At 41.3% G+C, this 27,796-nt stretch overlaps 1 non-coding gene across 1 annotated transcript; it reads left to right on the forward strand.

Annotated features, from left to right (window-relative positions):
- The first annotated feature begins 22,498 nt into the window (after positions 1-22,498).
- LOC136146773 (U6 spliceosomal RNA) lies at positions 22,499-22,602 on the forward strand. Its single transcript, XR_010659061.1, has one exon. It is a non-coding gene; the product is annotated as a U6 spliceosomal RNA (small nuclear RNA).
- Positions 22,603-27,796: the final 5,194 nt, after the last annotated feature.

Below are 27,796 nucleotides of genomic sequence, written 5' to 3' on the forward strand. Positions count from 1 at the left end.
AAGTCATATCTGACTCTTTGTGACCCCATGGACTGTAGCATGTCAGATTTCCCTGTCCTTCACTATCTCCCTGAGTTTGCTCAAATTCATGTCCACTGAGTCAGTGGTGCCATGTAACCATCTCATTCTCTGTAGCCCCCTTCTCCTCAATCTCTCCCAGCATCGAAGTCTTTTCCAATGAATTGGCTCTTCGCATCAGGTGGCCAAAATATTGGAGCTTTAATTTCAGCATCAATCCTTCCAATGAACATTCAGGGTTGATTGCCTTTAGGATAGACTAGTTTGATCTCCTTGCAGTCCAAGTGACGCTCAAAAGTCTTCTCCAGCACCACAATTCAAAAGCATCAAATCTTCAGTGCTCAGCCTTCTTTTTGGTCCAACTCTCCCATACATGACTACTGGAAAAACCATAGCTTTGACTATATGGACCTTTGTAGGCAAAGTAATGTCTCTGCTTTTTAATACACTGTCTAAATTTGTCATAGCTTTTCTTCCAAGGAATAAGTGTCTTTTAATTTCATGGCAGCAGTCACCGTCCACAGTGATTTTGGAGCCCAAGGAAATAAAATCTGTTACTGTTTCTAATTTTTCCCCATCTATTTGCCATGAAGTGATGGGACTAGATGCCATGATTTTAGTGTCCTGAATGCTGAGTTTTAAGCCAACTTTTTCACTTCCCTCTTTCACCATCATCAAGAGACTCTTTAGTTCCTCTTCACTTTCTGCCATTAGGGTGGTCATCTACAGTCTTGATTCCAGCTTGTGATTCATCCAGTCCAGCATTTCACATGATGTACTCTGCATAGAAGTTAAATAAGCAGGGTGACAATATATACCCTTGACATAATCCTTTCCCAATTTCTAACTTGTCCACTGTTCCATCCCTGGAGGAGGGCATGGCAACCCACTCCAGTATTCTTGCCTGGATAACCCCCCGTGGACAGAGGAGCCTGGTGGGCTACAGTCCATAGGGTTGAAAAGAGTCGGACATGACTGAGTGACTAAGCACACTGTTCCATGTCCAGTTCTAGCTGTTGCTTCTTGACCTGCACACAGGTTCTCAGGAGGCAGGTAAGGTGGTCTGGTATTCCCACCTCTTTAAGAATTTTCCATAGTTTGTTGTGATCCACATAGTCAAAAGCTTTACCATAGCCAATGAAGCAGAAATAGATGTTTTCAATTGGACTTTTACTTATTAAATTGGAGGATTTCTTTTTATATAGAGTGCAATTATCTTCTTCAGACTATTTCTTCTTTCTTTGTTTAACAGCATCTTTTTTCCCACAGTTTTTCATTTTAAAAAAGTTCGAGTTTTCCATCTTTCCTATGATCTGTGATTTTTATATTAGAGTTACCCCTATTTTGGGCTTCCCTGGTGGCTCAGTGGTAAAGAATCTGCCTGCCAATGAGGGAGATACTGGTTTGTTCCCTAGTCCAGGAAGATCTGACATGCCAGGGAGCAACTAAGCCCTTGAGTCACAACTATTGAGCCTGTACTCTAGAAGCCAGGAACTGCAACTATTGAGCCCATGTGCTACAATTACTAAAGCCTACATATCCTAGAGCCTGTGCTCTACAATAAGAGAAGCCACCACAATGAGAAGCCTGTGCACTGCAACAAAGATCAGCCACCACTCTCCACAACTGGAGAAGTCTGTACAGAAAGACCCAGTACAGCCAAAAAGAAAAAAATAACATTAAAAAATGAACTTCTTAAAGTAAAAAAGAAAGTTTCCCTTATTTTAATATAATAATATTCTCCTATGTTTTCTTCTAAAAATTTCAGCATTTGTCTTTTTTACATTTAAATCCTAATATAACTGAAATTTATTTTGTATGTAAGAGGATGTAGAGGTCTAATTTTATCTTTTCCATCTCGTTCATTCTTGTTTTTAAATGTGTCTTTTTTTGTGGTTAGGATTTTTTTTTCATGTCCTTAATCACAGAATTATTAATGCTAATCACATTATTGATCAAACTATTAAGTTATTTGAAGTTCTTAGGTCTTAATCCTGTTTTTTGCTTTGTTCCTAACTCTAACTCTTAGAGGATTGTTTCCTTGATAGTCTAATTTTAGATTGTGAGTTCATCTTCAATAGAACTTTATTTGTGGACCTGTGTAGACTGGCTTTCCTTTTGCTTCTGTGTGCTACCCCTGGTATACCACATGCCCAAGACTAATGTTTAACATAATTTCTCATCCAGAGTTTCTAAGCCTGCATAGGTATAAAAATAGTTAACCTCAAACTTAAGAAGTAGGGACTCATGCGTACAAATCATCAGGGAAACTTTGTCTCTTCACGGAACTCTGGCAGAAAAACACAAGCTTCTCTATGCTAGTTGGTGGACTTTTTGTTTTGTTTGTTTTTTGTTGTTCATTCTTTCACTGAGATACAACCTTTTGGAGTTCAGACTACTCAGAGTTGAAAATATATTTACAGCCAAAACACAACCACTTGGTAAAGTGGTGGGCACATAATTAAATTACCCAAGGGCAAACTTGATTGACGTGCAATGAGCTAAACAAAGATTTTCTGTTTCATAAATTAAGAACTAGTAATTGTATGGTCAGAATCCACATCCCATGGCTTATTGCTAAATTCAGAGAAGGCTTGTCTCTTAGTATAAAATGATACCAACATCCCCTTTATTGCTTGAAGATTATGTAGTTTATGGCAGAAGGGAGATGTTGGCACTTTTTTTTGCCATCCTCCAGCTTCTCCTCATCCTCCAGGAACCTTCTACCCCATCTGCCATGCCATGATGAAAATGCTACCAGAAACACTCAACAAGAGGTTGCTTAGGATAAACCTGAGTGAGAACCTGTGCCCTTGTTTGGGTATGAGAGAATGTATACAAGTGGGGCTACCCATCCAACCATTTCTCCTGGAGGCACACTCCCTGTTCTCTTAGGAGCTTATTAATCACTCTTATGCTCTTCTGACTCCTAATCACAGGCGTTTCCAGTGTTGTCAAAACACTGTCTGCCTACATCTGTTATGCCTATTGGCTTGCGTTCCAGGGAATGTTTGTGAGAGAGAAAGAGAGAACAAGAGATTGACAGTCTTATGTTGACACTGTGGGGCTGTTTGGAAATGAGAACAATCCAGGTCTGATGTTGTAATTCCTCCTTTTATGGGCAAAAAAGCAATGTCTCAGCATGAATGAGTATAACTAAACACACAGGGACACACCCGAGACACAGTATGCACTCCCTGGACACTCACCATGTTTTTGCTGTTACCACTGTAGGACAAAAGGCAGAAAGACAAACTTGGCTTTCCTCTCCCAAGTCTACTACCCTTAATGAAATGAATAAAACATGAGACTTAAAGAGAAGAAATTTCTGACTTATGAATATTCCTTTCACTTTTCCCTCCTTCTTTTCAAGCTATAATTCTAATTCAGTTCAGTTCAGTTCAGTCCAGTCACTCAGTCGTGTCAGACTCTTTGCAACCCCATGGACTGCAGCACGCCAGGCCTCCCTGTCCATCACCAACTCCTGAAGTTTATTCAAACTCATGTCAATTGAGTCGGTGATACCATCCAACCATCTCATCCTCTGTCGTCCCCTTCTCCTCCTGCCTTCAATCTTTCCCAGCATCAGGGTCTTTTCAAATGAGTCAGTTCTTCACATCAGGTGGCCAAAGTATTGGAGTTTCAGCTTCAGCATCAGTCCTTCCAGTGAATATTCAGGACTGATTTCCTTTAGGATGAACTGGTTGGATCTCCTTGCAGTCCAAGGGACTCTCAAGAGTCTTTAGTCTTCTCCAACACCACAGTTCAAAAGCATCAATTCTAGAGTGCTCAGCTTTTTTTCTAGTCCAACTCTCACATCCATACATGACTACTGGGAAAGCCATAGCCTTGGCTAGATGGACCTTTGTTGGCAAAGTAATGTCTCTGCTTTTTAACATGCTGTCTAGGTTGGTCATAACTTTTCTTCCAAAAGATGCTTAGTCTTTTAATTTCATGGCTGCAGTCACCATCAGCAGTGATTTTGGTGCCCCCCCAATATAAAGTCTGCCACTGATTCCATTGTTTCCCCATCTATTTGCCAAGAAGTTATGGGACCAGATGCCATGATCTCAGTTTTCTGAATTCTAATTACCACTCATAATAATAATGGATTAATTTTAATTATACAAGTAATAGATTCTCATTGATAAAAATTAAAACAATAGGGATAAGTCAAAACCTTTCTTTGCCTACTCACCTAAACCTACAATGCTCCCCCATTGTGTATCCTTATTATTCATCCACTATGTATCCTTTTAGACTTTTTCTAAAGCATATGCATTCATATGTATATATATTCACAAGTAAGAAAGCATATATTTTGTTTGGTGGGAGTTTTCTTTAATGCATAAATTGTGTCATATTCTGTACATAGTGATACAACTAGCTTTTCTCACTTAAGAATACACGCTGAACACATTTTTCATATCAATACCTATTTATGATCTTATTCTTTTGAATAGAAGCATAATCTTCCATAGAGTGGATGTATAGTAGATAATTTGATTATTTTCAAAAGCTGGAAATTTGGATTATTTAAAATTTTTTCACTATTGCAAATAATGCTATGATGAATTCCCTTGTATGTATCTTTTTGGGCACATGTGCCAGTGTTTTGCCTAGCAAAGGTACTGATAAGTGAGATTTCTGGTTTTAAGGGTAATGTTTTATTCTTTAAAACAATAATAAAGATTATGTATGTATGTACATATGAATCTATCTATATAGTCAGCTTGGCTGCCATAACCTAGTATCATAGACTGAGTAGCTTAAAAAACAATTACTTCTCATATTTCTGGCAGCTGGAAAGTCCAAGATCAAGGTACTGGTAGATTCAACTCCTGATGGGGGTCCTCTTGCTGGTTTGCAGACTGCTGTCTTCTTGCTATGTCCTCATATAGTGGAGAAAGAATGATCTCTGGTCTTTCTTCCTCTTCTTAGAAGGGCATTAACTCCATCATGGATACCCCATTCTCATGACCTCATCTAAACCTAATTATCTCCCCAGAGTCCCACCTCTAAATACCATCATATTGGAGGTTAGAGCTTCAACATAGGAATTTATGGGAGGGACACAAATATTCACTTCATCATCTATCTATTTACCTAAATAGAAAAAAAACTCCTATAAAAAAACAATTTCAAAGTCAGGATAAAGTAGTCATAAATCCAAATGCAGTCATATGTCAATTCAAACATATATATAAAACATTAGATATGAGTATTCTAAACATACCAATTAAAAGAACAGTAATTATCAGATTGGATTAAAAGAAAAAAAAGCAAGATTCAACTATATGCTACTTACAAGAAACCTGTTTTAAATCTAAAGACATGTATAAATTAAAAGTAAAGGAAGACAAGCAAACACTTATCAAACACTAGTGAAAAGAAAGTTAAAGTGCCTATATTAATATCATTCAAAGCAAACTTAAGAACAAGGAATTATTACCAGGGATGAACAGATATTACATTATGAGAAAAAGGTTGATTCATAAAGACTTTGCAATCCTAAATGTGTATGCATCTAATGAGACAGCTTCAAAATACATGAAACAAAAACTGACAAAATTGAAAGGAGAAATAGACAAATCTGTAGCTGTTTTTTTTTTTTTTTTAACACTTTTCTCTCAGTAATCAGTAGAACAAACAGAGAGAAAATTAGTAAAGATGTAGATGACCCAAGTAATACTATCAACCAGCTTGATCTAACTAACATTTCAGTAAAGCATCTACCTACAATGCAGGAGACCCGGTTTCAATCCTTGGGTCAGGAAGATCTCCTGAAGAAGGAAATGACAATCCACTCCAGTATTCTTGCCTGGAAAAACCCATGGACAGACAGAGGAACCTGGTAGGCTATAATCCATGGAGTCACAAAGAGTCGGACATGACTAAACGACTTCACTTTCTTTGTCTCTTTCTTTTTCACCTAAAACAGCAGTTTAAAAATTGAAATCATCAAAGCTATGTTCTCTGACCATGACAGAATTAGATTTTAAAAAATCAATTACAGAAAAATATTTTTAGCATCCCCCAATACGTGGAAATTAAATATGTTCTAAATAACACATGAGTCAAAGAAAAAGTCACAAGAGAAACTGGAAAGTATTTTGAATTGAATGAAAAGTAAAACACAATAGATCAAAATTTGTAGGGTGCAGCTAAAGGAGTCTCAGTGGTAAAGGTATAGTGGTAAATTCTTACAAGAGAAAGGTTATTGGGAAACTCACAGAATTGAGAGGAAGATTGGAGAAACACAACAGGCAAGAGCAAGGGAGGAGACAATATCTAGGCCCAGATCATACTTCCCACCCATCCTGAGAGCATCATTGCATGAGTTGTAGGCCAGTGACCAGCACAGGCTGCCTGGACGTTTTCACTGGCTCTAGAAACTGACACTTGTCTGCTACAGTGCAGATCCTGGCACACACTTTACACCTCTCCAAGATCAGCTCCTTCCAAATGACAGACTGAGATCTCTTTGGTTTGGTGGCCTTTTTCTGGAGTTAAATAGAAGATTCTCTCTTTTTCCTCTCAAGTGAACATACTAATTGATGCTTTTGAACTGTGGTGTTGGCGAAGACTCCTGAGAGTCCCTTGAACTGCAAGGAGATTCAACCAGTCCATCCTAAAGGAGATCAGTCCTGGGTGTTCATTGGAAGGATTGATGCTGAAGCTGAAACTCTAATACTTTGGCCACCTCATGTGAAGAGCTGACTCATTGGAAAAGACCCTGATACTGGGAAGGATTGGGGGCAGGAGGAGAAGGGAACAACAGAAGCTGAGATGGCTGGATGGCATCACTGACTCGATGGACATGAGTTTGGGTGAGCTCCGGGAGTTGGTGATGGACAGGGAGGCCTGGCGTGCTGCAATTCATGGGGTCGCAAAGTGTCAGACACGACTGAGAGACTGAACTGAACTGAATGTACTAATATTTTTAAGTTAATTATTAAATTAAAATAACAGTAATATAAGCAGACTCTTGGCAGAGGCAGCTCTCATACCAGCTATTTTTCTGACCTCAGGCAAATCGTAAACTCCTTTGGACTTCACTTCATTGTCAGTAAACTGTAAAGGTTGGACAAAGTGGTTTCTGAGGCCCAGCTATTAAACTCTGTGATCCTGAATAATATCCTTGAGATACCTGATACTGTTTTAACCTTGGAGGGCATGGATAACTGTCTTTCACTTCTCCCCAAAGTCTCAAGAGAAACCATGACTTCAAGTTTTATCTTATATTGCCATATATTCTCACCTTCCCAGTACCAAAAGCAGTATACAAATAGATGCTTTGGAGACTAATTACTGAATATGTAATGTGACACCACCACTGGATGAGGGACAAAATCTGATCTTATCCATCCATCATCCCCAATAATCACCTGCAGGTCCTGCCCACATTTAGGTTCTAGGATATTTATTCCTAAGACACTCTACTCATCCTTATGGTTAAGGAATTGAAGCAACCCCCCTGATCCCATTCTCTCTGAAGAAGTTACATAATTTTTATTAATCACCTGGATTATTCTGTATTGTAAAGTATGATTTATCAGAATAAGTAATTTGCTCCTTAAATTTTTTGTTAATACATACTCTATAGTCCTTTGAAAGCTTTGGAATCCTGAAAAACCCAGACCCCTTCATGGAAATCAGGCAAAACCCACTTTAAGGTTTCTTTTTGCCATATATGAAAGTATTTTGCAAATGCCACACTTTTCCTGGGCTCTGTCACTGAGGGCAAAATACAGAGCCCTGGGTCTTGACTGGACAATGGGTTATAATGAAGTGGGTAACCTGGCAACACAGTGAAAACAACACAGGCTTTGTCTGGTGGCCCAAGATGTGAATCTCACTCTGCCTCACTAGCTGTGTGGCCTCAAGTTAATAATATTTTCTTCTCAGGGCTATTAAGAAAATTTAAAAATTGTATTAACACTTCTGTCCTATGGTAGTCCCCCAATGATGGTAGTTGTTCGTACTATTACCCTTGCAGAATAATGTTGATGAACACAAAAGACATTCTAGAGTAACTGGTATCCACACAGGGGACTAAACACAAAGGCACCCTGCTGGAGGGAAGTGCAACCTAGACTAGGTGTAAGGAACTACTCTCTGATTTGCACAAAGCTGGTTGAATGGAATCTCCTGACATCAGCGCATCAGACACAATCTCCATGGGCTTTTATCAAAGCCAGTCATGCTTTACTGCAGTCCACTAAAAAGCTGTTCATTGTCTCCTGACATGATCTCTGTGCCAAGAATATTATCAGTCTATTCACGCAGCGGTATATACAATGTGCTGGATCCTCCTGGAATGTCTCCTTGTCTTTTATTCCACAAGACCACCAATTCTGCATCCCTTCGTCTCCATCCCAGCTCTGCCTTGGCTCGGGTTGTTATCTCCTGTTTCCTGGACTCTTGCATTGGCTTTATCTCCAGTCTCACTCCCCTACAAGCCGTCTTTAATCTTGCTGCCAGGATGATCACTCCACTGCCTCACTATCATTTGAGGGATAAATCATTTTCTCTGTAGTACGTATGAACCCCTCTATCATCTCTCCTGCCCACATCCTGCCTAAATACGCACTGCTTCTTGCTGTCCTCCCCCTACTCACCTTCCCAATCTCCCAAGAATACTGATCTAGCTACGTGTCCTGGAACACTCCATGTTCTGTATGCACATGCAGTTAGTTTCTCCTGACAGGAATGCCCTCTGCTATTAATAACTTGTTTACCTGGGAACATTTGCTCAGCTTTCTTGAAGCCTTCCCTGACTCCTTCACTTGGCTTAAGGATCTCCTCCAGAGTCAATCCAGCCTCCAGACAAATGTTGCTAAAGCAATTGGCCTATTGCAATGTACTTGTTCACCTATTTATACCTCACAATTGAATCATAAGGCCCTTGAAGGCTCTTCAATAACAAGAACTACGTGTGTTTCCATATTTATATCCCAAGGACCTAGCACAACATCTGGCACATGGATGTGCTCAATAAATAATGATACTTGTTCATATCAGTTAGGAATGAATTTGGCTACAGGTGATGGAATACCTGACTAAAAGTAGCTTGAAGAAATAGTGAGTTGTTTCCCACAGATAACAAAACTTCTGGAAGCAGATAGTTATTGGTGTTGTCTTATCTGTTTACTGATGCCATCAGAGGCCTTGGCTCTTTCAATCTTCCCCCTCTCAACCTATTCTCAACACAATCTATTCTGACTTCCACAAAGCCAGAGAGATCTTGTTAAAATGTGAGTCAGACAATATCACACCTCTACCGACAGTCCTTGAATGAGCATTCAAGGTACCACACAGGGTGAATGCCTGCTTTTCTTTTCTCTATAATACTTACCACTGTGTGTGACATACTATATCCTTTACTATGGCATATGAATATAATTAATTGTCTTTCTCTCTTATCACCACTAAAACATAAGCTTCAAGGAAGCAAGGGTTTTTTTGTGTTTTGCTCACTTCTGTATCTCTAGCAACAACATCAATGCCTGGCACATGATAGACACTAAGTATTAGTTTAAATAAATGAGTGAATAGATCTTTCTGCTCCACCTCTCTTAGAGTCTTGGTTTATCTTTGCATTTGTTGCCTCATGATTATATGATGGCTGCTATCTTCCAGACATCACGCACACGTCCAAAGCAAAAAAGAAGAGGGGGATGGGAAAAGTGGTACCAAACATACGGGTCCCCTTCTATCAGGAAAACAAAAACTTTCCCAGTGCCAAGCTGACTTCAGCTCACATCTTATTGGCTCAGGTACTGTCACAAGTTTCTGCCAGCAGTGAGAGAAGTGAGGAAAGCAAGCAGGTAACCGGGCATATTGCTATCCTGAACAAAACTGGTAAGAAGATGGGGAATTGGATATAGGATGAGTAACTAACAGGATCTGCCATGAAACTGCTGAAGGAAGAACCCACACTTTGGGAACCGAGTGGGAACTAAGATACCCTCTCCTCAAATCCTCTCTCTGCATCTCATTTTCTCAGATGGCCACGGGAGTAACACAAAAGGGGCAGGCAGCCTGTGGTCTGAGCCCCAGGGAGTGCAACAGAGACACTGGTATCTGCTTCCTGGAAGCTTACCGGAAGGCTGGCATATAATACTGTTCAAATGATTGCATTACTCAGGCTCACAGGCATGCTTGGCCTTGTTCAGGCAAAGAGTTCCTTCATAGCCTCTAAGCTTGGTCACCATAGATTAGCACTGTGCAACCTTTGGGTCCCCGGATGCACATTGATGAAGAAGCCTTGGAAGCTGCTGAATTGCCTGCATATGGACTCAGTCAGGCAGAAATATCATGCAGTATCCTCCAGGCTCTGTGTGTGCTCTTCCAGAAGCAAGGGGGTAGGATCAGAACCCCTCTCTGCCTAGTGGGTCTGCACTGCTCTACATCCTCCAAGATGTGACTGAAACTCATGAACTCAAGGGAACCAGTGTGATGGTGGCTCAGGTCAGGGTTCTCGTGGCAAGAGTAGCAGAAGGGACTCCATGGAGAAAAGGCAAGTCTAAAGAGGGTGCCAGGACCTTGAAAGTTAAGGCCTAAGGCAAGGAGTCATGATGAAATTTCCTTCACTTACTGCAGCTCTCACCTTGATTCCATCATGATAACCATCACCTTGCTCCTCGCCAGGTGAGAGGCTCCATGAGGGCAGTGGTGGTGCACGCATCATCTTTTTGTACCCTTAGCACTTAGCACACTGCCTAATGTATAGTAAATAAGCACTGAATAAATGAATGCAAAGATCTCTGAAAACAGGATATGACAGAAAAATGGGGGAGAGAGACCCAGAGGGAATCCAATGCACCCTGTGGTTACACAATCCTTCTCCATAGCCTTTGCATTACAATCTAAAGGTTTTAACTAACTTCATGGCTTGAATACTTAGAAAGATCTTCTTTTCTACTTTTTGTTGAAGAATTGATGCTTTTGAACTGTGGTATTGGAGAACTTTCTTGAGAGTCCCTTGGACTGCAAGGAGATCCAACTAGTCCATCCTAAAGGAAATCAGTCCTGAATACTCATTGGAAGGACTGATGCTGAAGCTGAAACTCCAAAACTTTGGCCACCTGATGCTAAGAACTGACTCTTGTGGAAAGACCCTGATGCTGGGAAAGATTGAAGGCAGGAGGAGAAGGGGACGACAGAGGATGAGATGGTTGGATGGCATCACCGACTCAATGGACATGAGTTTGAGTAAGCTCCAGGAGTTGGTGATGTACAGGGAAGCCTGGCGTGCTGTAGTCCATGGGGTTGCAAAGAGTTGTACACTACTGAGAGACTGAACTAAATGGAACGGAACAAAAAAGAGGGGGGGAAACGCAATCTTGTGCACGGGATTTTAAAAATTATCAAATAGTTTAATATCAAGATAGATCATTCACGGCTAAGAAATTCCATGATTCTGTGATTCCACCTCAGCTCTTTACTGTGAGAATATTTATCATCAAAAGGATGACCTTGACCTAAGGAAGTTTGTTAATGTAATCCCAAATATTTCTCATTGAACATGATTACTTTTAATAAATAAATGCAATATCTTTAGCAGCTAATCATCTTCTCATTTAATAAAAATATCTGTCATCTCAGATGTGGCATCCCGAGGCTGAAAGTCCCCAAAAGAAAGAGACCATTTTCCCTGCATCACATCCTGGAGTGTTTCCAAAGCTTATAATGGTGGAAAGGAGATCCCTCTTATCTCTGATGCCAGCCACTAGTATTCTATCCAGACTGTTCCCATACACTCCCAACCAGATGAATTGTATTTCAAGAGAATAGGTCCTTAACCTGTGCACCATCTGATTTAGAATGCTGGCTTTTCCTGGCTTAAGAATTTAGAAAAGAAAGAAGAGCTATAATTATAATCCCCCCAGCTCCTACCCCTGTTTTGAGTATCCATAGGCTTGGGAAGTTTGTCAATGTGGTGGGAAAAGATAGTTGCTTCTCAATAGCTACTGCATTGGATATCCATGTGGCCGCTGCTTCTGCTATTGTTCCCCTCTGCCGTAAGGAAAAGGTGCATATGAAGTCACTGGCTACACAGGACTGTCCTATGTGATGCGACGCCGTGACTCGGCGTCTCTCACAGTACGCCTTTTCATTCCAGGAGAGTCCATTGTGCTGCTGTTTTGGAAGGAGTTTGGCGTGAGCACAGAAAGTCCATACAGCCACCCACAACTTGATCTACTAGTTGTGAACGGAAACTTTTGAACACGTTCCACCAGCTGCACAATGGTACCATTTACTACTTTATTCTCAGGGGAAAACGTTTGCTCTGTGAATAATACCAGGGACTTATGTAAGCCTCTTCATTTTCAGGGAGCTTTCTGGCGTTCAGCAAATTCACACAACACCCTGGTAAGGTAGCAAGGCATTGTCATGCCTTCTTTACAGAGAGAGAACCCAGATCACAGCATTGAATTTTCCCAAGGCCAAATGGACAATCAGCGGTGTGGACTTGCTCCCAGAGAGACCCATACTCTTCTGCTAGAGAGCACAATTTCCCACCTACAGAAAAACTCCACAGGGTTCTATCCTGGATATAATACTTAAGCATAACTACTCTGCTTGTTGATACATCTCCTAATGCTGCCTTAACTTGGGTTTTGTTGAGTGTTCCTAAAATCTCATAATAAAAAGCAAAACAATTCTTCCTACAATATAGGACAGCTTTGTTGATTTCAACTGCTAGTTAGGAAACTGAGGGAAAGTTTTCACTATTAAGTACAGGAATTTGCAAATATTTTCTATAGTGAGTTGGACTGGGGCCTCCGAAAAGATACCTCTAAGTCCTAACCCTTAGGACCTGTGATTGTGACTTTATTTGGCAAATCAGACTTTGTGTGTATAATCAAGGATCTTAAGATGAGATCATCCTGCATTTAGGGTAGACCTAAATCCAATGACAGGCATCCTTAAAAAAGAAAGGCAGAGAGAGATTTGAGACAGACATGAAAAGGGGAAGACCATGTGAAGATGGAGGCAGAGAAGGGAGGTATCCAGCTACAAGCCAAGGGAACTCGGAAGATTGCTGGCAATGCAATGGCTGGATGGCATCACTGACTCACTGGACATGAGTTTGAGCAAACTCCAGGGGATAGTGAAGGACAAGGAAGTCTGGTGTGCTGCAGTCCATGGAGTCATAATGAGTTGAACACAACTTAGCAACTGAACAACAACATCAGAAACTTAGAGAAAGGAAGGAAATGGTTTCTCCTTCAGATTACCCAGAAGGAGTCAACTCTGAAAACATCTTGATTTCAGTCTTCTGGTCTCCAAAACTGTGAGGGAATAAATTCATGTTGTTTTATACCAACCAGCTCATGGTAATTGGTTATGACAGTCTGAGGACACCAGTACACCGCTTCAATTTTTTTCTAACCAATCTTCAGAATCATATGAATTTTAATTCAATTTAGCTAAATACATACCGTACCATATCTTTTAGTGTGTGTGTGTGTGTGTGTGTGTGTGTGTGTGTGCGTGTGTGTGTGTGTGCGTGTGCGCGCATGTATGTGTTAGAGGGCAATGTAGCTCTAAAGTAGTTGATAATTACTCTTCTAGATAAACAACAATAGTGAATGAAGAACTGCATCACCCTGACTTGCTCCATTGTGAAAGAAGAGAGGTACCATGAAGGGAAGGAGAGTGAAGAATCTGTGGAGTTTTTCTTACTGACTTACTCTACTCTGTAATATTAATGCATATATATTCCACTCTTCCAATTCATCCTATCCCCCCCTCTCTTCCTTGGTGTCCATATGTTTGTTCTCTACATCTGTGTCTCTATTTCTGTTTTGCAAATAGGTTCATGTGTACTGTTTTTCTAGACTCCACATATATGCATTAATATTACAGAGTGAAGTTACCCTTAATAACGAAATATATTGTTACCCTTAAAAATACATCCCAATATATGTTCCCTGTCGTCGCTCAGTCGTGTCTGATTCTTTGTGAACCCATCGACTGTAGCCTACGAGGCTCCTCCATCCATAGGATTTCCCAGGCAAGAGACAAATACCGGTTGATTCCACTTATTTGAGGTACCTGGAATAGTCAGATTCAGAGTCAGAAAGTACATTGGTAGATGCCAGGGGCCACCGCAGGGGGTGGGGGTATGGGAATTTAGTGGTTAATGAGGATAGAGTTTCAGTTTAGGAAGGTGAAAAATTTGGGAGATGGATAGTGGTGAGAGTTGCACAACAATGTGAATGTACTCAGTGCCACTGAACTGTGCAGGTAAATATGGTTAAAATAGTATGTTTAATGTTTGTGACTTTTACCACACACACACACACACACACACACACAGACAAATTGAAAAAAAAGAACCAGTTGAGTGAATTCAAGTTCTAATCACAAAGCAATCGTTTTCATACCTTCTTTGCTCTAGGCCACTGTACCAGGGAGCACACATGGCAAGGTGGGGCACAATATGTCTTTTAATAATCATATGGTTATAATTATTATTAATTTAATACCATATATTACACAAAATTTAACTATTATAAAAATTCATAATATGGAAAATGAATATGCATATGGTACACATCACTCTGGTTTTCTTCCTCTGAAAATATGTGTGCTCTTTCTCTCTCCCCCTTACCTATTCCACTTCACCCCACCCCACCCAGCCTTTTAAAAACTGGAATGGAGAATAGGTCTTTAGGACAGCTTCTAGTTTTTTGGCCTATTTCATTTTCTTCTTTTTTTTTTTTTAGTTCTACCACTTTATTGCTACCAACCCATCTCCCTCCACCCTCGTGCACACATGCTGAGTCATGTAACCCCATGGACTGCAGCCCGCCAGGCTCCTCTGTCCATGGACTTTTCCAGGCAAGAATACTGGAGTGGGTTGCCATTTCCTTCTCCAGCCTATTTCATTTTCATGAAATGTTTACTGAGTGTTCTGAGATGTAAGTCTTGTTTCTTGCAAGCCTTAGGTCAGGTTACATTTTTGGTTAAAGGGCTGATGAGTAAGAGGCTTCCCAGGTGACACTAGTGGTAAGGAATCTACCTGGCAACGCAGGCAGACTTAAGAGAAGCAGGTCTGATCCCTGGGTTGGGAAGATTCCCTGGAGGAGGATGTGGCAACCCACTCCAGTATTCTTGCCTGGAGAATCCCACAGACAGAGGAGCCTGGCTGGCTACAGTTCATAGGGTTGCAAAGAGTCAGACACAACTGAAGCAACTTAGCATATATGCACAAAAGAGTCAACTTTTTCTGTCAAGTGTCAGATAGTGAATATTTTAGTTTCTATAGGCTGAGGTCTCTGTTTTACTACTCAACTCTGAAGGTGCAGTGTGAAAGCAGCTACAAACATGTGTAAGCATGGCTGTTATACTGTTCTTCTACTGTGGTGCAGCAAATGATCATAAACCTAGTGGCTTAAAACACTCCCTTATTTCTAATTCAACAGGTTAGAAGTCTGGATGGGCTTGGCTGAATTCTCCATTTAGGGTCTCACAGGCTGACATGAGAGAGTTGGCTAGATGGGCTTTTATCTGCAGGCTCTGGGGAAGAGTTCACTTCCAAGTTCATTCAGAGTGTTGAAAGAACACTAGTTTCCATTGGTCAGAAGACTGAAGTCTCAGTCGCATTGCTGTACGTTGGCTGGGGCCATGCTCGGCTCTGAGCACCGTCTCTCAGAGCCACCCTTCTGGTCTCCCCTGGTGCCGCTTGCTACCCCTTCAGAGCGTGACTCAGAGGTTATACCCTTTCATCAACACAAGGTCCTACCAACTCCTTCCAACTCAGCTGTGGATGGGACAAGGGAGAACCACTGGGGCATGGTCCTATCCACAGCTGTGGCACATGGTAATTCTTGTGGCATTTGCACTCACTAGGCTTTCTCCTCTTTTCACTGTCAAAACTCATTTATCAGATCTGCTGGCTATGACTGACTGTCCTCTACGTCACTCCTCCTACCTGACTCACTCACTCTTTTTGCTCCCCAGAGCCACTGCTCATGAAGACTGTGGGACTAAACACCCTTGGGTAGGTTCAGAAGGTCTTATAAAATGACAACATGAAGTCACTTGCAAAGAGCTGCCTCCCTGCTGAACAGGGATTAACTCTGCTGTCTGCTTGCTCAGGTGGGACCTCTGCTCCTACCCCCTGCCCAGGGCACCACCAATGAAAATGAGGAAGCAGCCTCTGTCCCTCTTCCTCCCCACACACTTCACAATTGTTTCTTGAGGAACTTCCATGTTCTTGAGAGGCTTCCTTTATGGCTCAGATGGGAAAGAATCTGTATGCAAAGCAGGAGATGAGGGTTCAATCCCTGGGTCAGGAAGATCCCCTGGAGAAGGGATTGGCAATCTACTCCAGTATTCTTGCCTGAAGAATTCCAGGGACAGAGGAGCCTGAGAGGCTACAGCCCATGGGGTCATAAAGAGGCGGATATGACTGAACAATTAACAGTTTCATTTTCATTGCAACCTCCTTCCTGAATACAGCTCAGCAGGCCAGGCCACATTCTGAGGCCCCTTGCTGGACTCACTGCCCACAATCCTCCTTCTCTTCCATTTTCCTAGGACAAACATGTATCCATGCAATGAAGGCAAAGCCTGTGCTGTTGAAGCCACGGCTGGCTTCACTTACAAAACTTAACTTTCTCTTCCTGACCCTGGATCGCAGACTCTGAATATGTGGCTCCTACCCTGTCAGGGGCATTCGTGTCCCAGTTCAGTCTCCTCAGGTTAATACTACCGGAAAGATACAGGGGTTTCCTGTGCTCAGAATTGTTCTGAGCCTTAGACATTTCTCTTTTCCTATTTTATAAACAAAAGTACTACGTCTGACCACCCAAGAAGATCCTGACATGAGCCACCGAGGAAGATGAGACCTCCAGCCCCAACTGGTGTCCTCTGTGAAGATTCATGATGCAGCTTCATCCCAGCAAAGAGAACTTCACCTTCTTTGCTTATGTTATGAGAACAGTGGCCTTTTATTGGTTCTCAAATTATGGAATTCTGTTACAATATGAAATAGCATTTCAAAGTATACATGTATTTCCTCCTAGGAATGCTGATACACAACCCTAGGAACTTTCTTTCCAACCTTTATAAAGCCAACATGATAAAACATAAGGGGAACAAAAGGGGAGATAGACACTACACAAAGAACAACACTCTGGGATCTAGAGAGCAGCAGAGAAGAGTTCCACTGTGAAGCTACTTTTTCAGGCGTTTTCCAAGCTGAACAATGTTCTCAGAAATGGTATGTGTTCTATCTCAACATTACACCATGCCCATTATATCTGAAATGGCACAGCTCTGTATATTATGCTGTATATTTCCTGAAATGAAAAAGCTCTCACCTCCACACCATAAAAGCCCTGCTTGATAAATTTCTTGTTTCTTATGCAATAAAGTCAATGTGACTCTCTTCTGCACCAGGCAATCCATCTTATCACTTGCCATTAGTGGATCCTTGAGGAGCAATGTAAAGACTTCCAGTCCACAGAGCCAGCTGCAGGAATATGTGTGACCTCAGACACCCCCAGTCAGTGGCCTGGGAGGGCTCTGCATGTGCAATGGAAACAGTGAGAGACTTTATTTTGGGGGCTCCAAAATCACTGCAGATGGTGACTGCAGCAGATGGTGACTGCAGCCTTGGAAGAAAAGCTATGCAAACTTAAGTGTATTAAAAAGCAGAGACATTACTTTGCTGACAAAGGTCCATATAGTCAAAGCTATGGGTTTTCCAGTAGTCATGTATGGATGTGAGAGTTGGGCCATAAATAAAACTGAACACTGAAGAATTGATGTTGACACTTTTGAACTGTGGTGTTGGAGAAGTCTCTTGAGAGTCCCTTGGACTGCAAGGAGATCCAACCAGTCCATCCTAAAGCAAATCAACCCTGAACATCCATTAGAAGGACTGATGCTGAGGCTAAAGCTCCAATACTTTGGTCACCTGATGAGAAGAGCTGACTCATTGGAAATGACCCTGATGTTGGGCAAGACTGAAGGCAGGAGGAGAAGGGGATGACAGAGGATGAGATGGTTGGATGGCATCACTGACTCAATAGACATGAGTTTCAGCAAGCTCCAGGAGATGGTGAAGGACAGGGAAGCCTGGAGTGTAGCAGTTTGTGGAGTTGCAAAGAGACATGATTGAGGGACTGAACGACAACAACAAGACCAAGTAAAAGCTGAGTGAATCACATGCATTAAAATTTTGAAAGCCTTTCCCAACATAAAGATAGCTAATAACTTTTTAGCCTACATTTTATATGAGGAAAAACAAATGTTTCAATAAAGTGTCCCAAATTCTTAGAAGAATCAGAGACACCAGCGACTTCAGTGTCTCTGGCCCAGTTTAGCAGTTTCGGCCTTGGCAGCAGTCCCACTGACAGGACAGAGGGCTCTTTGGGAAGACAGAGGCTATTTGAAAGGCAAGTATTATTCATAAATTATCTACAAATGGTCCAATTCCTTCAATTCCCAAGTTTCTTAGACTTTCAGAGGGGAAATTTTAATCATAGATCATATGAGGTTGATTTTGTATAAGCTGAGGACAATTTTGAGAATACAAATGACAGAAAGAAGGCAAAACAGTCTCTCCTGGGACTGCTCGGGAGACTTGTCCTTGCTTGTGATGCGTTAGTTAATTGCCATCTGCATTTTGCTTTACAATTCACAAAGCCCTTTTCTCAGACTCTCAGAGAGGCCTCACCCTCTGCACCAGGGAGGAGCTGCTGAAAACACCTTCCAGGAAGAGAACCACTGGTTAATTTACTGTTGGAGCATACCTAGCTAGTTAGCTGTTGGCACAGGTTAGGTATTAGAGGACTAAGTACTAGAGTTCCAATTCAACCTGTCTTCCCTAAGCATTTCCCCAGATCAGAAGCTGTGTCTGATCTATACATAGCCATCTCCCTGCCTTCCTCCTCTCTCCCTTCCTCCCTACCTTCCTTCCTTTTCCCCTCCTCCCTCTCACTCTTCCCTTCTTTCTTCTATTCTTCCACCCTTCCATCCTCCCTTTCACTGTTTCTTCCATTTATCCAATAATTGTTTATTTGGCCTTCACTATGTGCCAGCTGACTTCCCAGGTGGGTCAGTGGTAAAGAATCCACCTGCCAATGCAGGAGACATAGGTTTGATACCTGGGTTGGAAATACCGCTTGGAAGAGGAGATGGCAACCCACTCCAGTATTCTTGCCCAGAGAATCCTATGAAGAGAGGAGCCTGGCAAGCTATAGTCCGTGGGGTTGCAAAGAGTCAGACACAACTGAGTAGTGAGCACGCGCACACGTATGTGCCAGCCATGGGATTAGGTGTTGATCAGAGATCAAAACACAGTTCCTTCAGATGACAGTGGAGGAAAAAGTAGGACTTGAACCGAACCCTCCCTTATCACTGAGCTCTGTGGAAGTTCATAGATTTTAGCCCATGAGAATCCATATAATCAAAGGAAAAATCCTCTACCATCTCTCTTTCCACAATGATGAATGTAAGACTCTAGGGAAAGATGATCTGCCTGAGGTTATAAAACTACACGTAAAGTTGGTGGGGGGGCTTTCTCTTGGATCTTTAGACAGAAAGGCCATGATTCTTCTGGGTATATTTTTGGTCCTTGCCCTGGTTCATTGACTCATGTGCATAAAATACATAAAAACAAGCTAAGAAATATTTACCTACAGGAAAAATGATATAGCAGGAAAATCATAGGAATATAGGTATGTTTTCATTTAGAAGGCCAATTGCTGGCCTAATATATACTTGTAAAATTGACTTACAAATTAATTCTCTAGGATGAATAATACAGTGGTGATTCTAGTAACGTTGATTGCCACAGATGTAAGAATGCAATAATAAAGAAAGTAGGACAAAGATAGCTAACCCTGAGTCTCTGCCTCTAGCATACACTGAAATTACCTTGAGGGTTTGTCAAGACTTGCATGAGGAGGCTCACCCCGAGAGTTTCTGATTCAGGAGGTCTAAGAATTTGCATTTCTAATAAGATCCCTGGTGGAGTTGAGCTGCTCCTGCATCTGGGACCACAGGGAGAACTCCTGAGTAGAGATCGGCTTAGGGGATAGAATAAAAAGGCAAGGCAGAGCAAAAATAACATGACTGAGTGGCGGGGGGCGGGGCATCTGGTGTCGGGAACTTTGAAAAGTACAGCTCTTGTGAGGCACAACTCTAAGTGCCGAAGTTAGAAAAGAAAAGACATTTTCTAAAGCGACAGACATTAAATAGTTTTGATGAGAAGCACGGTGGATCTCAGAGGAGGGCATGGCAATCCACTCCATGGCAATCCAGTGTTCCTGCTGGAGAATCCCATGGACAGAGGAGCCTGGTGGGCTGCAGTCCATAAGGTCACAAAGAGTCAGACATGATTGAAGTGACTTAGCATGTGTGCACGCATGGTGAATCTCACAACTCATGTTTCAGAAAGATAACTCTAATGTCAAGGTAAGCGGATCTAGGTCTTTTTGAAAGCAGAAGAATTTGTCTGGATGGAGCGAGTGAAATTCGCTGTCGTGTCTGACTGTTTGCGACCCCATGGACTATACAGTCCATGGAATTCTCCAGGCCAGAATACTGGAGTGGGTAGCCAGAGTCTGTGGCTATTCTGTATAATTTTGATACAGTAAACTAAATGAGATAGAGAAATTAAGTGACACAATACAAAATAAACTGATATTATCTTTTAAAATACTCTAGTATAATCATATAACAATACTATTGATTTCTTATTAAAATATTTTTAATTTAAGCAATATATATATATATACTTTTCATTAAAATCTTTGAAAATACAAAAAAGAGAGAAAAAGTCAATAACCTCAACTTCCACCACCACCAGGAAAACACTAGTGACTGTGTATTGTCTCCATCTTTTTAAGGCATAAGAGAATTTCACTCTCTGTTGTGACCATACTATAGGTAAAAGGTTTTCTTCCTATTACTTTACAAAATTTATTTTCTTAAGTCATTGTAAGTTCTTGCTAAACACAATAGTTGCACATGAGTATGCTATAGCAGGTACTGATGTTTGCCTATATAACAGTCATATTCCAGATTTTTCCATGCCTGCTTTCCAAAAATTTTAGGTCAACACTTCTATTATTTGAATTAAGTAAATCTTGATTAGTATTAAAAAAGAATCATGGTAGTTCCTTCTTGCTGGTAGTTGATTTAATGGTTGTTACTTTCAGTTCAGTTCAGTTGCTCAGTCGTGTCCGACTCTTTGCAATCCCATGAATCACAGCACGCCAGGACTCCCTGTCCATTACCAACTCCTGGAGTTTATGCAAACTCAAGTTCATCCAGTCGGTGATGCCATCCAGCCATCTCATCCTCTGTCGTCCCCTTCTCCTCCTGCCTCCAATCCCTCCCAGCATCAGGGTCTTCTCAAATGAGTCAACTCTTCGCATGAGGTGGCCAAAGATTTGGAGTTTCAGTTTCAGCATCAGTCCTTCCAACAAACACCCAGGACTGATCTCCTTTAGGATGGACTGGTTGAATCTCCTTGCAGTCCAAGGGACTCTCAAGAGTCTTCTCCAACATCACAGTTCAAAAGCATCAATTCTTCAGCGCTCAGCTTTCTTCATAATCCAACTCTCACATCCATACATGATCACTGGAAAAACCATAGCCTTGACTAGATGGACCTTTGTTGGCAAAGTAATGTCTCTGCTTTTTAATATGCTATCTAGGTTGGTCATACTTTCCTTCCAAGGAGAAAGTGCCTTTTAATTTCATGGCTGCAATCATCATCTACAGTGATTTTGGAGCCCAAAAAAGTAAAGTCTGACACTGTTTCCACTGTTTCCCCGTCTATTTGCCATGAGGTGATGGGACCAGATGCCATGATCTTAGTTTTCTGAATGTTGAGCTTTAAACCAACTTTTTCACTCTCCTCTTTCACTTTTATCAAGAGGCTCTTTAGTTCCTCTTCACTTTCTGCCATAAGGGTGGTGTCATCTACATATCTGAGGTTTTTGATATTTCTCCCGGCTATCTTGATTCCAGCTTGTGCTTCTTCCAGTCCAGCATTTCTCATGATGTACTCCGCATATAAGTTAAATAAGCAGGGTGACAATATACAGCCTTGACATACTCCTTTTCCTGCTTGGAACCAGTCTGTTGTCCCATGTCCAGTCCTAACTGTTGCTTGCTGACTGGCATATAGGTTTCCTCAAGAGGCAGGTCAGGTGATCTGGTATTCCCATTTCTTTCAGAATTTTCCACAGTTTATTGTGATCCACAATACTGTTACTTTAATAAGTTTTTATTTTGACAAAGTTCTCCAAGATGGAAGCTGACTAAACAATGATCCCCAAAGTCATTAGATCCTAATCTATGGACCTGTAAATGTTACATTATTTGGAAGATGACTCTTTCCAGATATGATTAATTTAAGCATTTTGAGGCAAGTCAATTTCACTGAATTATATGGGTGAGCCCTAATGGCCATCACAGGTGTCCTTACAAGAAAGAGGCAGAGCTTACTTCTACAGCACAGGTACTAAAATTGAAACAATACAGAGATTAGCATGGCCCCTGAGCAAGGATGTCATGCAAATCTGTGAAGCATTCAAATTTTAAACAAGGGGTGGGGCAGGCAAAGGGAGATTTCACACAGGCAAACAGAAGAGAAGGTGACTTGAAAATGGAACAAAGAGAGATTTGAAGATGGAGCGATATGGCCACAAGCTGAGGAATCCTAACAGCAATCAGAAAGCGGAAAAGGAAGGAATGGGCTCTCCCCTAGAACACCCTGAGACAGTATGGCCCTAATGACACCTTAATTTTGACCTAGTGATGATGATTTTGGACTTCTGGCCTCAGAACTGGACAGAATACATTTCTGTTGTTTTATGTCACCATGTTTGGTGTCATAGAAGCTCCAGGCAGCTCACATAGATCAAACCCTTCTTGAAATGTTTTGTCCCAATTCTGGTTAAATAGACATGGTCTATCAAATGGAAGGGTCTTCTTGGAAAGACTGTCTTACTCTTAAAAATAAATACATGGTGGGAGGGAGTCTTATTTCTTCTTCCACATGTTGTTGCCCCTACATACAGCATTAGAATTGGAAAAGCCATCTTGTGATTGTGCAGCCAATCAAGCAGCCAAACAAGTCAATGAGCCAAGGACGGGAGAGAAGAAAGATAGGACAAACTTGGGACTTGGATGACATCATCAGACTGCTTTAATTAACCAGCCCTGGGACTTCCCTATAATGAGACTTCTTCTTACATGAGATAATTTTCTTACATGAATTAACATGATTTTTAAGGTCTCTTTAGTTGGGTTTTCCCTTACTTTCAGCTGAAAGCAACATACCAAGTACATGCATCAAATGGATTACACCATAATTCAAAAATGGGCAAACTGTGACCCGGCAAACAGCTACCTGGTTTTGTAAATAAAGTTTTATTGGATCCCAGCCTCAACCACAGAATACTGTCTATGCTCTTTAGCACCACAACAGCAAAGTTAGGTAGTTGTGAGGGAGATCAAATGGCTCAAGAGCTTAAAATTAGGTTATCTGATACTGTAAGAAAAAGTTCACAAGCTTCTGCCGTTCTTGAACACAACTGTCCCAACTGTCCTTTTATTGTTGGATATTGCTTTTCTAGTTTCTCCAAAAATTGTCTTTTTCACACAAGCTTTTAACCTGTCACCTGGGCATATTCCTACATATAAGATTGAGTGTGATCCACAGAGAAATAGTCCAATAAGAAAATAAATAGGCATGCATGGAAACAACTGACAATAATCTCCTAAATCATCTGGGGCTTCCCCAGTGGCTCAGCGATAAAGAATTCACCTGCAATGCAGGAGATGCAGGTTTGATCCCTGGGTCGAGAAGATCCCCTGGTGGAGGGCAAGACAACACACTCCAGTATTCTTACCTGGAGAATCCCATGGACAGAGGAGCTCAGCGGGCTACAGTCCATAGGGTCTTAAACAGCTGGACATCCCTGAAGTGACTTAGCATACACGGTTAGATCATCTGTCATCTTATCAAAGTCTGGGAAAGATTGCGATCAATGTGTAAGATATCATTTTCCACATATAAATAAATATAGGTGATCACAACAACTTAATTTAAAACTGCAGGCTGGTCTAGAAGAAGGATAAGAAAACAAGCTTTTCTTTTCCTATTTTAAGTTTAAATCAGCCAAACCAAACTTCCTCCTGGGTTGAAAGATGTTGGTGGAACTTACATCACAGTGAATGTTATTACAGCTGAGAGAGAAAGGGCCCTGGACCCGGTTTCCAGTAGGCAAGTTAGAAGCACCCACACTTCACAGTTACAGCCTGTGCAGGGGAGATAACTATTGTTCAGTATATAAGGCAGGACTCAAAGTGTGTCGTGTAAATAGAACCAACTGTATACTTATTGATGTTTGACTCCATGCCATTTTTTTTCTGTTTTAAAGAGGAAAATGGTCACTTCTTTTTAGAAAGTTCCCCTCAGCTGAGTTGTGCTCTGAAGCCACCTTCCTTAAAGGGATCTGAGGGGCAGGCAGTCCTATAGTTAGAATTGTGGCTGCACAAAAGCAGGTTGCAGGAGGGCGTGACTGACCAAATAACCCTTTGAACTTTGTAGGAAAGTCAAGCTGCAGCTGTCCCAGCCAAACACTTCTACTTTCTGTCCTAGAAGCCGTTTAAGGAGGTCTCTCTTGGTGCAGAAAGAACAAGATGGCTGCAGCTTCTAAATTTTTGTGGGTACTTTCAGGTCGCCCCGGGACCAAATAAACCAATGAGGTGCATAGTGATCTGAAATATCCTTGAGGATGAACCAAACCTTGTCCGTCTGTCGGGAGGAGCCATCTAGGACGAACCTGGCAGCCTGGAGAGAGTCCAGAGTTAACAGCCCCTGAAGGCAATGCTCCATAAATGCTTAGGATCTGGTGATACTCCTAACACAGATGCAGAGACACACACACGGCCAAATGCAGCAAAATAAATCACCACCAAACCCTCAGAAAATCACTGATAGTAGTGTGTCAGACTCAGAATACAAATAATAGAGGCAACTATTCAATTCCACGAGGACTCAACAAGAATCAATAAAAGTGCTTTTGGAAAGCGCCCATTTGGAACTTTCAGCCTATTTGGTGCTGCTTTCTTTCCAAAATATCTGATACAGAAGGCTTCCACTTCCTTTCCCAAAGAATGCTGGATGAATGTTAGGTTTTCCATATCAACCGGGCAAAACAATGAGCCTCGCCCCCTCCGCCTTTTCTTAACCGAGATAGACATTAAAAACTGTCAGTGAAAAAGCAGTCACTATATTGAAGGTTTTTAACTCTTCTGTAATATTTAAAGTAAAAATGGTAACTCATAAATAACTAAAGGAAATACAACTTTTTATTTGAGATATTTGGAAAAGGGCATTTAAAACTTGGGTACCTTTCCTTTAATAACTTGGAAAGATTTTTGTGCATGTTATCTGTTATCTCATTTAAACTTTGATATCAGTTCAGTTGCTCAGTTGTATCCGACTCCTTGCGACCCCATGGACTACAGCACGCCCGGCCTCCCTGTCCATCACCAACTCCCGGAGCTCACTCAAACTCAAGTCCATCGAGTCACTGATGTCATCCAAACATCTCATCCTCTGTCGTCCCCTTCTCCTCCTGCCTTCAATCTTTCCCAGCATCAGGGTCTTTTCCAGTGAGAAGTTCTTCGCATCAGGTGGCCAAAGTATTGAAGCTTCAGCTTCGGCATCAGTCCTTCCATTGAACATTTAGGACTGATTTCTTTTAGGATTGGCTAGTTTGATCTCCTTACTGTCCAAGGGACTCAATATACACCCTATAAAATGAGCTAGTCAATAGCTACTGAGGTTCAGGATGATTAAATGACATATTAAGTTTGCCTTGTTTTCTTATTAATCATGTTTGTGATCATTATTAGTCTGGCTTCTAAATATTTTAAAACAAAGAAAGCTAGAAAATTATTCATTAGTTCATAACGTGAATAAAAAACATCAACCAAATAAAGGACCCCGATTTGGCAAGAAGGCACAGATTTTACTATCAAACAGATGTATGTAAGTAGCTGGAGCTTCAGAAAGCTTACTTGGCCCTCTGAGCCTCATTTTCTCATCCATGAAATGGGCATAACAACATCTACCAAACAGCACTGTTACAAGAATTAGAAATAAAATTTGGGACTTCCTTCGTGGTCCAGTGGTTAAGACTCCAAGCTCCCAATGCAGGGCACCTGGATTCGATCCCTGGTCAGGGAACTAGATCCCACATGCCACAACTAAGATCCAGTGCAACCAAATAAAGTATGCAAAGCTTCTGGACAATGGTAAAAACTCTCTGTCAGGTATAAATGCACATAGAAACGAAAAAACAATAAAGCAAATATTTAGCACACAAATAGATTGGAAATACTGAGAACGAAAGAGTTTTATTTCTTTGTAAAATGTCATGTAGAGTAATTAGAACAGTGCTTGCCTTCTCGTCGTGTAACATAATACAGAGCAAGCACCTTTCCTATGCCTTGGTAAACTGTCAGTCTCTTTCATAAATTTGGATGTTTCCACCATTTTATCCTTTGTACTTTTAATACCATGATGTATCCAAGAGTCCTTTTAATGTGTGTGCATGGGAGGGAGGGCTGGGGGAGGGAGTTTTGTGTTTTTTTTTGGTGGTGTCACCTCCCCTGAGACATCATCTTTTTTCATTTTCTGCACTATGGCAATAAGTTCCTAAATTCCTTTGGTCTTTGGTCACTTACCAGAGTGGCTCCAATGTCAACATTCCCATGCTCAGCTGGATTTTCTAAATGCAATTTACATTCGATTTGAATTTTCCTTCCTGAATTATCACCTTCTGTTTCTTTCTTTGCTTTCATTTTTGTTGGCAATTCATTCCATTGATTATCTATTTGTGTAAAATGGCACATAGGTGATCACTGGAAGACAAGGAGGCAACCCAACAACACATTTTGCTGTTTGTGGGTAAACGGAATAACAGATGCACAGTGACCAATCACTAACAGAATCTGAAAGGAGTGACATGATTGTGATGGTGAGGTGCATATTGAAGAGGTGATGAGCTCCCTAAATATGTGCACTGATGAGCTAGCAGCACACTTTGTACTTCATGCAACTACCCACTGATCAGATATCAGGGTGACTGAAATCTGAACCATGTTGCTAGAGGGGACTGGTTTTATTTAACTCAACTCAATTGTGGTGACTGAAATTCACATATATTGGAACCCTACAAAATGAGGACTACCTGTAATATCTTTGGGTTTCTTGGTACTGGGACTTGCACACGTATAACAGTGAAATGGTTGTACATTTTAAAGAAGCCAACATTGATTTTATTTTGCCAAGTTGTTTTTTTGCCGCATTGTGTAAAATAGTAGGGTGTGGCCACAGAGAGCATTATTGTTTAATCACTTCATTAACAATCCAGCCCACATATCTTTTCTCCTCACCCCATCAACCTACTCTTTTAGGATAATCCTATCTCACTCACCAAGTAGTAGTGAAGATATTTCCTGTCTTCATGAAAAACACTTCCATCTTCTCCCTGCCCCAGAGAGGATATGCAGAGAACGCTGATCCATCACAACAGGATGTAGAGCTGTGTACCTGCGTCCTCCCCCATGTTTCAGATTTAATGCAGTCACAACCCAGGCACAATTCTAAGCAATATGCCATATGTGCAGTCCCCAAGAGAAATCAGAAAAAATCTGCAGGAAGTTAGGCAGGGCGGCAAGCCCCAAAGACATTGAATATTCTTTGCCATAATATTCC

The sequence above is a fragment of the Muntiacus reevesi genome, chromosome 14, assembly GCF_963930625.1.
Source record: "Muntiacus reevesi chromosome 14, mMunRee1.1, whole genome shotgun sequence".
Taxonomy (NCBI): Eukaryota; Metazoa; Chordata; class Mammalia; order Artiodactyla; family Cervidae; genus Muntiacus; species Muntiacus reevesi.